At 38.1% G+C, this 12,850-nt stretch overlaps 1 protein-coding gene across 4 annotated transcripts in view; it reads left to right on the top strand.

The window, feature by feature from the left end:
* SH3D19 (SH3 domain containing 19) overlaps positions 1-12,850 on the top strand; it is a 171,171-nt gene that overhangs the window by 59,016 nt on the left and 99,305 nt on the right. The window lies entirely within an intron of this gene.

Raw genomic sequence — 12,850 nt, 5'->3', positions numbered from 1 at the left:
CAAATAAATAAATCTTTTTTTTTTTTTAAAGAGAGAGATGATAAAATGCCTGTGTGATAGGTAAAGTGAGTAACATAGACATTGTGACCTAGTGTGGTTAGGTTGGTACAGACCTTCTGATGATATGTCAGGGGAAGATCATCTGCTTTTGGACCACAGTGGACCAGGGGTAACTGAAACCAGAGGTAGGGAAACTGTAAAAAGCGAAACTGTGGATGAGGGGGTACTACTGTAATCAGATTCAAATCCAGATCTCCTGACTCCTCATCTAGTAACCTTTCCCTCCATGCTACAGCAGCCTCCCAAGTCTAGGAGACATCGTTTATTTAATTCAGTGATCATTTTCTCATTGCTCATGCCAGACCCTGTTCTAGAATAGGAGTGACAACATAGAAAAAGCCTCTGTCCTCATTGAGCTTATACTATGTTTTAGATCATGATAAGTGCTTTGTAGAAAAATAAGACAGGAAAGGAATGCAGTGGTGGGATGTGACTTTTAAATATGGTGCTTAGGGAAGACATCACTGAGGTAATTTCTGAGCAGGTATTTAGAGGAAATAGAGGCATTGAGTGAGGGGGTTAACTGAGGGAAGAGGTGTTGAAGCACAAATGATATAGTACTAAGCCCCTAAGGCAGCAGTATATTTAGACATTTGAGAAACACTAAAGTTAGAGCAGAGTGAAGGAGGGGTGCCAGCAATAGGAAATGAAGTCAGACCATGTAGGTTCTCATGGGCTACTGTGAGGACTTTGGCTTTTATTCTTGGTGGAATGGGATGATTTTGATCTGACTTAAGGTTTTTTTTTTTTTTTTTTTTAAGATTTATTTATTTATTCATGAGAGACACACAGAGAGAGGCAGAGACATAGAGGGAGAAGCAGGCTCCTTACAGGGACCCCGGTGAGGGACTTGATCCCCTGACTGGGGATCATGCCCTGAGCCCAAGGCAGACGCTCAACCACTGAGCCACCCAGGTGTCCTTGACTTAAAGTTTTAAATGGATCACAGTAACTACTGGAATGAGAATGGTCAGGGGAAGAAGCAGGGAAACCAGCTATAGAACTATTGCAGTAATTTGGGCAGGAGGTGATGATGACTTTGAACTAGAGCTGTGGGGCCAAAATTGATAAGAAATGGTAGATTCTGGTTGCATTTTGAAGGTAGAACTAATGGGACTTGCTAAATTGGACATGGGCATGAGAGAAAGAGAGGAGTTCATAATGACCCAAATGTTTTTGGCCTGGGCCCCTAGAAGTATGAAATAACCATTTACTAAGATAGAGCACATATACGAAGAGCAGAATTTTTGGGGAGTAGATAAGAAATTCATTTATGAGCATGTTAAGTTTAAGATGCTTGATAGATGTCCAACTGGAAATGTCCAGTAGCCAATTGAATATATGAATATGGAATCACTAGGTTGCCACAAGCTGAAGGGCTGGATTAGGGTGTCACTAGCATGTCAAAGTATTTAAAGCCATGAAATGAGATAAGATCACCTAGAGAATGAGTAGAAATAAAGTCCAAATAAAGTCTAATCCTGTGAATTTTAAGGATTGACCACACCAAAAGTTTAAATGGCATAAACAGGAACCAATAAGAGACTTGAGAGGATGGCAGGAATTAGGCAGAAAACTGACAGTCAACCAAGTGAAGAAAGTGTTTCAAGGAGGAAGAAGTGATTGGCTGCCAAATGCTGCAGACAGTGAAGAACTGACCATTGGATTTAGCATCATGGAATGGATTCTCTTGAAGGAGATTATCAAGTAGGCATGATTATTGGTTGGCCTATAAGCAACCTGGGGATTCAGAGGCTCCTTACTCCCTCCTCTGTCCTTGGAGTGTGAATTCTGTTTGCCTTTCATACTCCTAGAGGCTGCTCCAAGGATAGCCTTGAGATAGTGATGTGGTATTGAGACCATCCAGACAGTCCATGTGACTAGCCCCGTTAAAGCCTCTCTCTAGTTTTAAGATTTGGCAGGTGGGTATAGAGATCCACTTGTCTTGGTGGCTGCCCAAGACAAGCCTCATGTAAATTCCCTTCCTCACTAAACCTGCCAACTACAAATCTAGAGTGGCCTGCTTCTTTCTTTGGTCTCTCCCTACCCTCTGTTTTGAAATACACCTGGGAAGCTCCCAAGGTGGTTGCAAACCAACAAGTTCAAAAGAGAAAGGGGAATCATTGGAGGCAACAAATAAGGCAATTTTTAAAAAGTAGTTTTACTGTTAAGAGAAATTGAGAAACGGTTGGCAGAAGAGCCTGGGTGGTGCAGGTTTTTGTTCTTGTTTTAAGATGGGAAAAATTATTTCATGTTTGTGTGCTATTGGAATTATCTGGAAGAGGGGAAATTGATGCAGGAGAGAAAGCAGGAGAATTGCTGAAGCATCCTTGAGCAGACAGGAGGAGACTGACCCTAATGCATTAGTTGAGGCGTGAGGATGCTTAGATTGGAGCACAGACAGGTCTTTCATACCGCAGGAATAAAAGTAAGTATGTGAATACAGATGCCAGTTGGTAGGAGGTAAGGTGGTAGAAGTTCTCTGCTGTTCCTATTTCCTCACTGGAATAGAAATCATCTATTGAGAATGAGGATGGTAAGGGACGTATTGCGGACTTAAGAAGGAGTGAACTGGTCATGTATGATTGTGGGAGATGAATGGACCAGAGAAATGATCGTGTGGCTGCTGGGCAGCAGAAAGCATCCACTTGAATTTGAAGTGAAATTGGCAGAATTGTGTTGCTCGCAGGCAATGGTCAGCAACATGGGTGGAGGCATAGAGAGGGCGGAGTGGTGGCTATAACCAGGTTGAGGTTTTTCTGAAGTGGGTATGATGAACGGGGCAGGCAAGGGAGTGATGATAATGATGAATCATGAGCCAAAGCTGGAAAAGAGGGAAGTAAGGAATGAGAGGACTGCAGAGAGTAAAGGAAGGCAAAAATCGGTGGATTATCAATCCTAATGGTGTTGAAAATGATTGGAATTGGCATTCTTACTCTAAGGAGTACAGGATAGAGAGTAAGTGTGCTGGCAAAGTAAGATGCTGAAAGTTGAGGTCACAGAGAAGGTGCAGTTATTGGCGATAAGAAGGCCGGGGAAGATCATGGGGGGGGGGGGGCGGGTAGCATCTGAGGTCAGGTGATAGATCATTTAGTCCTGATGGTAGCATATAGTAGAGAGGTGTTGGGGAGACTTATCAGGAGCACGCAGAGGCTTGTGGCTCCCAATTCTTTCATTTTCTCTGAGTCTTTCAGGATATGGATCTAAACACCAAGACCCCAGGCTGGAGGGCCACAGAAATTTGAGTTTTCCATTTGGTTCGTAAAACCATCACTGGGGACTGTGTTAGTTCTAGTGCACCTGTGACTAGAGCAGAATGCACTTTTTCTCCAGGCTGGCAGATGGAAAGAAATCTAGAGTTAATAGTTAATATTAAAATATTACTAGGCCTGGCTCCCTCTTCTGCTGCATGCTAGGTATAATGTATGGTGGGGTTTTTTCTTTACTATTATTGAAAAAATTTAAATGGTAGAGAAATGAAGATAGGAAATAAAATAGAAAGTTTCCCTCCTCACCCTCTCTACTACTAGCACCTCTTGGGTTGTTTTTTGAGCATCATTCCAGACATCTTTCCTTCTATTTCTGCCTATACATACATGTATATTTGTGTGGGTTCTGTACATACATATCTGTGTGTATGTGTGATTGAGCCAAAGATTTTTCTTCAGCACAGCTATATAACGTTACACGGTACAGAAGTGTAGGATAACTCTAAAGTCATGTTCAAAAAAAAAAAAAAAAAAAGTCATGTCCATGTTGATGGAAACTTAATTTTTATTCTCTGCTATTATAAATTATGCTGTAGAATATGTTAAAGAATATCTGTATTCTTGTGTACCCCTGTACTTGATTTGACATGAATTGCTCTTACATGGAATTACTAATGAAAAATTACCTCATGTTTTAAGTCTGATCTTGTTGCCAAATTGTTCTCTACGAAGACAGTACCAATGTATAGTGATTGAGAGCATCCCTTTTGCCACCTCCTCATTCATACTTTTTATTTCCTCAACCCCTCCATAGTAGCTCATCTGATAGTACTATTAGGAGAAAACATTTTCACCAAACAATATTATACTAATTTGGAGGAAATAACTGAAATGTAGGAAGAAGAAAAATAGGAAATATTTCATTCTTACTCCTTATGCAGAGGATGGAATATTAGTGTTTCTCCAAATTCTAAGATTTAGCTAAAACACAGAAGGCCTTAACTAAATCTTTAAAGAGGAAAGCAGTCAGAGGCAAGGCTGTAGAGGAACAGAAGCCATCATAATAAAAGAGCAGACTTGATTTCTCTTTTGTTCCCAAAAATGTTATCTTCGATCTTCTTTTATTTTTTTTTACACAGCAGGTTTATAAAGATTTTGAGTTCTCTGGTAAACCCTTGTAAGTCATAGATCCTGGATTTTATCTGAGTTTAATTCTGTGTTTGTGGTAATTAAATTGGAAAGAAATTTTGTATGAAGTTTTATTTTATTCTGTTTGGTCAAGTTTTCAGATGTTGAAATTCTGTCCTTTTTTGGAAGGAAATATCTAATAATACATATTTAGGATGTAACAGTATAGATTTAGTACTGCTTTTTCACTTTCTCATGCTTATTCTATATAGAATTTTATATTTATTATCTCCCTTCAGTTAAAAGTCATTTACTATTATTTTTTTAAAAGATTTTATTTATTTATTCATGAGAGACACAGAGAAAGAGAGGCAGAGACACAGGCAGAGGGAGAAGCAGACTCCATGCAGGGAGCCCGACGTGGGACTCGATACCGGGTCTCCAGGATCATGCCCTGGGTGGAAGGCGGTGCTAAACTGCTGAGCCACCGGGGCTGCCCAAAAGGCATTTATTATTGATGCCTTATTAACTGATAATTTTTTCAGAGGAACATTTAAAAACAAGTTTTAGGTATGAAACTAGAAGAGCTAAGTAAAATTCTTTTTCTCTTATTTAACTAAGAAAATATTTTAAAATTTTATGGATATGAGTATATACCTAAGATAAAGAATATATACAGACTGCAAATATGTGTGAGTATATGTATGTTTTAGATAACTTCATTGTGAATTCGTACTTGTCAGCACAATAATTACATATCCTTGAGTGCTTTATAGTTGGGCTTTCACATAAATACACATCTGGTTAAAACTCAAAACAATCTTGTAATACCCACTTAAATGTTTTTTTTTTTCCACTTAAATGTTTTTGAGGCTCACTTTATGTCTTTGAGGAGAAGATGATAGAAAAGTAACAGATGGCCAACAAGGATATTAAGTTAACAGGGAAGCAACTTAATTTACTTACTTTATTTAGTTCCTGAGTTAAAGTTTTGTGTGTGTGTGTGTGTATATATATATATATTCACTTTAAGAAAACTTGGGACTGTGTTTCCAGTGCAGTCTTGCTTGTGATTTGCCTTGTTTTCTGCTTTTGTAAGGTCTGGCAGAGGGGAAGGGGAGAAAGAGGGAAGAAGAAGGAGAAGGATTTGAACCCATGTTTATAGTTCCAACGTCAGTGCTATTTCTGCTTCTCCAAGAGTCTTCTGTTGACCTTTATCACTGGAAGAAATTCTTAGTGTTCAAAGCAGTTTTTCCTAGTCTCAGATCTAAATATGCTACTGACTGGATTATACATGTTTGAACATGTAAAAATATTTTCTTCTTAAATTAAGTTTAATCTTATACTTAATGTTCCCTATTATATGGGGAGAACTTTGAAGCAAGGATCAATAATCAAATGACACTAATGCTTCCTAATGAGAGAAATCACTCTTCAATGCTAATTAAAAATATATTGGCTGGATGTCTAGTCAGCTGGGCTTAATTCTTAACACTAAAGTCTTGAACATTATGAGAAAAACATTTTGTCCAGTTCAGAAATAGCTAGATTTTTTCCCCCATACTTTCATTAGGAAAAATTTTAAGAAGAAATTAAAAAATAATTTGTGTCTGGAGGCAGGGTGGTTACTGTGATCATACATTAGTATTTGCTTCCTATTGCTTGACTGCCATTGGGGCATTTAAGAATACACGTTTATGGCAGTTTCAATTTACTGAACATAGGAAAATAAGAACAATCATATGGTATGTTTTTTCCATAAATACCAGGTAACTTCAATGAGCTATAAGAAAATTATGCCACTTTTACATAGCACCACATTAATTTCTTAGAAATAATTTAATATAATATAAATAAAAAAATTTAGGGATGCCTGGGTGGCTCAGCAGTTGAGCTGAGGATGATTTCCTTTTCACATTCAAATTTTATGTGATGTAAGGATATTTGTCTTTTGTAACTTTGCTTCAAGCTACTTAATCTGATGGAGGAATTTTCCTAAAAACATCGGTTAAAAAATAACCCAAAACAAATGCCACCAGGGAAAAAGTATTTGCAGCCCTTTTTTTCTTTGTCTTCAAGATGGTTATAAAGTCATAGATCTTTCCACTTTTTCTCTTTATTGTTCCTTGTCCAGTGAAATTCATCCTAATCTTTAAATTCTTTGGGAAGTGAGAATGAGTCAAGTCCTAGTGAAAGACTCACAAGTCAAATTGGGACAATGCAAATCCATTCAATTGAATTTGGATTTAGATGACTTTTCAGCTAGAGCATACTAGGAAATATTATGATCTTTGACAGAGAAGGGGTATGTCTGCCTCAGTATCTAAAAGGGCTCTGGGTGTGGTCACCACTAAAAACTGGACAGGTGGAAATAACCCATCTGTGTCCTGGATTTGTTCTATGAAGGCTTGACACTGCTAAGGGAAGATTCCCTTTCTCTGTATTAAAGAATTCACCTGAAATCTTAACCAAACTGCGATATCCTCTTTTCCCCTAAAAAAACAAATTACTAGGGGACTATGTCTTATTACACTATTTATTCAAGACTTGAACAAATTAATATACTAGTGAGTTTGAAGACTAAATCAGAAAGGTCAACAGTGTTAAAACTGCTTAGCAATTTAATTATTCTTAAATACATTTGGATTCTCTACAGTACAGATGGTTCCCATTTAACCTGTCAGTTTTGTTACGGCTATGTTTTGGAGATAGCCACACCTATTGACACACACTTGGTTAACATTTCAATTCAACACCGGAGACAGTTTTTCTGTACAGAGTAGTTATTTTCAATTGGATGGCAAAACTAAGAGACTACCACAATTCTGATGACCACTTATGTCTTATACTTTCCCTGAATGCACATTTCACTTGATGTGTCTATCCTATGGTCTCTGACTATAACATGGTCTTATCAAACCTTTTAAAAATAAGCATTGGATTTCTGTGTAAATCTCATTTTTAATCTTTTTTTTTTTAGATAATTCTGAGAAAAAAGCCATTCCTATGATCCTTAGATGTTGAAAGAAACAACGTAGAATCAGATATTAGCATCTTCCTTTCTTGACTTTGTTGCAGATTCTTTTTTCTTTTTAAGATTTATTTATTTGTTTAATAGAGCACAGAATGAGAACCTGAGTGGGGGGGAGGGGTAAAGGTGAGGGAGAGAGAGAGAGAGAGAGAGAGAGACAGGGAGCCTGATGTAGGGCTCAGTCCCAGGACCCCAGATCATGACCTGAGCCAAAGGCAGACTCAACCAACTGAGCCACCTAGGTGCCCTGACTTTGTTGCAGATTCTGTTTTCCTTAGGTTAACTTGGATGTTGAGCGTCCCTTCTATAATGCTGTCAAGGTTTCTAATTTCTGTAAAAGCTAAAGGTGTCGTTCCCCCAAACTCATGTATTAGTGTGTCTTTGAACTGAAGAAAATCCTTCAGCAGTTTCGTTTTCAGAGATCTGAAAAGACTCCATGGCATCACAGTAAGATGTGTGGCATCTTGTTTACCACAGACCTTAAAGGTCAAATCAGCTTTTGTTTCCTAGTTATTAAGTCCAGGAGCCAATAGCTATTTCACTGAGCCACAAAAATCACTTAGCCTCCCTACCAGTCAATGCCTGCTACTGCCTTAACGAAGTATATGTAACACCTTGGAAATTCAATTCCAAAACAAGTCTTGAAAATCCGTTGAGGGGATCCCTGGGTGGCGCAGTGGTTTGGCGCTTGCCTTTGGCCCAGGGCGCGATCCTGGAGACCCGGGATCAAATCCCACATCGGGCTCCTGGTGCATGGAGCCTGCTTCTCCCTCTGCCTGTGTCTCTGCCTCTCTCTCTCTCTCTCTGTGACTATCATAAATAAATAAAAATTAAAAAAAATTAAAAAAAAAAAAGAAAAGAAAATCCGTTGAGTTTTTCACTCCTTGGAGAGGACATATCTGGATATATACAACCTGTTCAGTTCTTGCTCTAGCAAGGATTTGAAAACCTGTTTATGGCTTGCCTCCTTTTTAGCAGCTATTCTCAAACCACATCACTGTTTTCCTTGAGCTTGTATCAGTGAAAAGCTGCTTTCCTTAGTGCTCAGGAAAAGAATAACAGATTAAAAATTTTTGAGTGTTCAGCTTTTCTCCAGCAGTTGTCCTGCATCGACTTAGGGATAACCTTGGAACATAGAGGATAGATCTGACATCTCACCCTTTGTTTCAGTCTTTCAGAAATAATAACAGTAATGATTACTGTTCGTTTGTTAATATCTTGTCCTTATATGACTTAATTTCTGCCAGTAGGCAACATAATATGGATGCCTAAAACAGTTGAGAACTTACTGTTGTCAGTGACATCCTTACTAGACACAGGAATCACTTTACCCCCCATGTTTGTTTTGAGGGCCTGTGACATCAGCTTATACAATTTGGCTCCCACATCTTGATGGTATTCGTGGAGGGAAATAGAAACATGACATTGCTTTTTCCTTTTTTCTTTTTCTCTTTCTCCAATATACTTTTTCCTTTTATAGTATAAAGTCTTACCTTTTTATTTACTATTTATTATACTTTTTAATTTGCACATAACAGTATGCTGTTAACTTAGATATTAAATGATTTTTTATGACTGGGCACAGATTACTTAGGAAGTATGCAAATTCTTGATTGTAGGTTTATTTGCTCTTAATTGATCAGCATCACAAAGATTAAGGACAGATAACTGAGAGTTCTTTCCTTTTTTGCATTGCTGTCTGTTTCTGGGGAAATGGAAGAGAGGAAGAGAATTTTGGGGGTATTATGTTATCTTTTGAGTCTTCTTATAGTTTGTCTAATAGGAATATTCCTAGTTATCAGTGTGTCTATTCCATGGAATTATTATTGGGAAATTTTTTCTGCTTATTCTGTTTTCCCTCTTGATTCCTACAGCTTTGTTAGTTGTACTATCAGTGCCAAATCTGTGTTTAGCTTCTTATCTGTACCTGGGAAACTTACAGCTTTTTATTGAAAGAGCATTTATCTTTTTTATTTCCCATATATCGTAGTTAGGGATTAAGAATCATATAGTCCTAGTTAAATACAACCCCCTTTATCAATGAAGCCCTCACACTGGAGGCTCTATGTCTTAGAATATTGTCATTAATTTCCCAATCAACTGTCACCCAGGGATATAAAGAACTATATAAAGTCATATAAAACCTATATTTCTAAATAGGCCTTCTCCTTTCTATTCCATTGCACTTTTTCCTTTTTACAAACAAAGCTCTAACTTCTTAATAGAGATATGATGTTTTTACTTTCTTTCACTGTTTATTTAAAAAGCACATCAAGAATTTACTCTTGTGGAGCATCCAGGTGGCAGACTTAGTTGAATTGAGAGTCTGCCTTCAGCTCAGGTCATGATCTCAAGGCCCTGGGATCGAGTCCCACATCAGGGAGCTTAGGGGGAAGCCTGCTTCTCCCTCTCCTTCTGTCCCTCCTCCCCACTTGTACACACTTTCTGTCTCTCAGATAAATAAAATCTTTAGGGGAATAAAGAAAAAAGAATGTGCTTTTGTGAAAAGCTGTGTTGAGTGTGGGATCAGAGTCAGAGTGAGCTGAGTTCCAGTCCCAGATCTCCCCTTTTTGGTCTTGTGACCCTGGGCCAATTACTTAACCTTGGGGAACCTCTGTCTCCACATTTTAAAATGGGAATAATTTCAGGGCTATGGTTAGTTGATGCACATGGCACACAGAATGGAAGTGCAGCTCTAATTATTACCATTACTCTTCAGTTTGGCATAGATCAGGTTGGCAGGCCAAGTATGTGAAATTCATAAATATGTTTCCTTTTTTTTTTTTTAAGATTTATTTATTTATTTTTAGGAGGTGGGGAGCGGGGAAGGGGCAGAGGAAGAGAATTTCAAGCAGACTCCCTCCTAGTATGGAGCCAGGGCAAAGGCTCAATCTCACCATCCTGAGGTCATGACCTGAGTGGAAACTAAGAGTCAGGCACTTAACTGACTGAGCCACCCAAGCACCCCTCAGAATGTTTTATTTTATTCAAAAAAATTTTAAGACTTTACATATTTTTTAAGATTATATTTATTTATTTGAGAGAGTATGAGTGCAGTGGGAAGAAGCAGGAGGAGAAACAGACTCCCCACTGAGTAGGGAGCCCAATGTGGGGCTTGATCCCAGGACCCTGAGATCAAGACCTGAGCCGACGTCAGATACTCAACCAACTGAACCACCCAGGCACCCCCTCAAAATACTTCAAGCATTCTCTTCTATTCTCTAAATTCTTTTTGATCCAGAATTGATCATTCCTGTAGGTCTTTCCCTTTTATACCATTGATTTTTCCTTAGATGTTTGCTTAGCATTGGTTGTAGGTACATGTTTATGAATAAAATGCTAAATTGGCTGATATACATCGTGGTTTTATTTCTCCAGAAATGCTTTCCTCTGAATGACATAACTATGTCAGTTATATTAATTAACTGTTGGTGGTTATTAATGGCATTATACTGTTGGTGGCTTTTCCTGTAAGGGAGTTGGAAGGCAAGCTCAGACCTTTAAAATTGCCAAAGTAAGGAAGCTGTTACTCAAGGCTAAGCAAATGAGATGTATCTAGAACTGGAATGGTTTACTGTATTTTACCTGTAGGATCTATCTTTTCTCTCGGTTTCCCAACAATTTCTGAGTCTAAAATGAATTTAAATACTAAATTACCCTAAACTATGTGCTCTTTTTCTGTTTCCCAAGTGGGACTCTCCCAGGCAGGTCACTAACTTTATGTGGATAGCAATTTTCTGACTTTAGCTCAAAAGGGAAGCCTTAACTGGCTTCTCGGTGTAATTGGTTGTGAGACAGGCTGAACAGTACTGAAGAGCTGAATCTGGTGATCTGACGATAGCTCTAATTAACTGTCTTCATGACTGTCCAAGGAGCCAGTTTTTATTCTCTGACTCAGAAGGAGCTTGTTAGAGAGAACTCTTGTTTAATCTCTGATGTCTTTGACCTTGGTTTCAAATTTCTTAGGATGTCTGATCCATTGATGACTCTCATTCTTGCTTTGTTCTTAGTGTTATTGTGGTTCCATTCAAATGGTTTTTATTTTTTATTTTATCATTTCAATTTATAGGGAGGGGAGGTGGATGTAACTACTCAGCTTGAATGAGTCAAGTAAACATTTTCATATGATTTTTCACTTAAAAGCTTCAGACCTGTATCCATTCTCTGTTGAACTCGTAAATGTTAGTAGCATAAGCTTATTGATGGTACTAGCTAGTGAATATTACCCTACACATGATATATTCCTACCCATTGTCTCATCTTGCTTAGTTCCTAACTTGTTATTGGTAGCATATACCGTGCACTCATATCCTTATTCCTGCTTCCTCCCTCAACACGTATTGTTCGTTCCTAATCCTGTGTTTCTGCTCAACCCTCCCACTTTTATTTCCTCGTATTCTTTCCTTACATCAAGCTTTCTACCTGGTTTATACTGTTGTTAGTGATCTCTCTTCTTTCATCCACCCCTCCACCAGCAGTCCATTCCATCAGGCTACCCTTTCTCCATTGCCTACAGAAAAGTACAAATGCTAGTATATAACATTCATGAATTGTTCTAAATGATCCTGAAGTAATGTTGTAATATCTCCCAGTATATTTTCCTCACACTTTGGAATCTACCTTCAACTGGATTACTCAGTACTATCCCTCAGTTCTTTGTGCTTCCACTACTATTATGTAGTACATAGTTCTCCTAAACTTAGATGCCTTTCTTCCCGTATTTACTTCTCAAATTTTGCCAACTTAAAGTTATGCTCAAACCAAATGCTATCTATTCTGGCAAGCCTTGAAGATTTCTTAGTCACAACTAAACCTTCTCTTATAATCCTATATTTTAGTAGCTCTTGGGCATTCATTTATTTAATACTCACCATTTGATTATTCACTGAAATCCCTGATGTAGGAACATCAGGAACAGCTGATGTAGGAATTTTTTATTCCTGCTGTAAGGCAAGTACACCAGTCCAAGTGAATGATAAAACTGCCATGAAAGTTGCAAATAGAGTTAACTCATGCTATATAGATATGCACAGGAAATATGATTTTGGTGAAATTATTTGAGAGTTTGTGCAAATCTGGAAATTCATGCAAGTATTTTTGTTAAAGATTTTGTGGATTCTTAAAATTCTCATGACATCAGTTAACAATGTTAGGGTTCTTCTGCATTTTTTTTGTACTCACAGTGTGCATTAGAAATTATTTGCTCTTGTGTCTCAACAAAGATTGTAGTTTGTTGAATGCAGCTTTTGTTGTGTACCAAGAGTATTTCACAGTCTCTTATCCTCCAAGACAGTCAGCATTATCTTTGATTCTTTTTTCTCTGGACCAGAGCCAGGTCGATCAGAGTGGTCTGTACCTGAGCTCACTGAGCCGGAGGATGGCTAAGGTTGATCTCACTCCCCTGCATCTGCAGGTGTTGCAT

This window comes from Vulpes vulpes, chromosome 10, assembly GCF_048418805.1.
Source record: "Vulpes vulpes isolate BD-2025 chromosome 10, VulVul3, whole genome shotgun sequence".
Classification (NCBI taxonomy): Eukaryota; Metazoa; Chordata; class Mammalia; order Carnivora; family Canidae; genus Vulpes; species Vulpes vulpes.
This window is presented reverse-complemented; position numbering and strand designations above follow the sequence as displayed.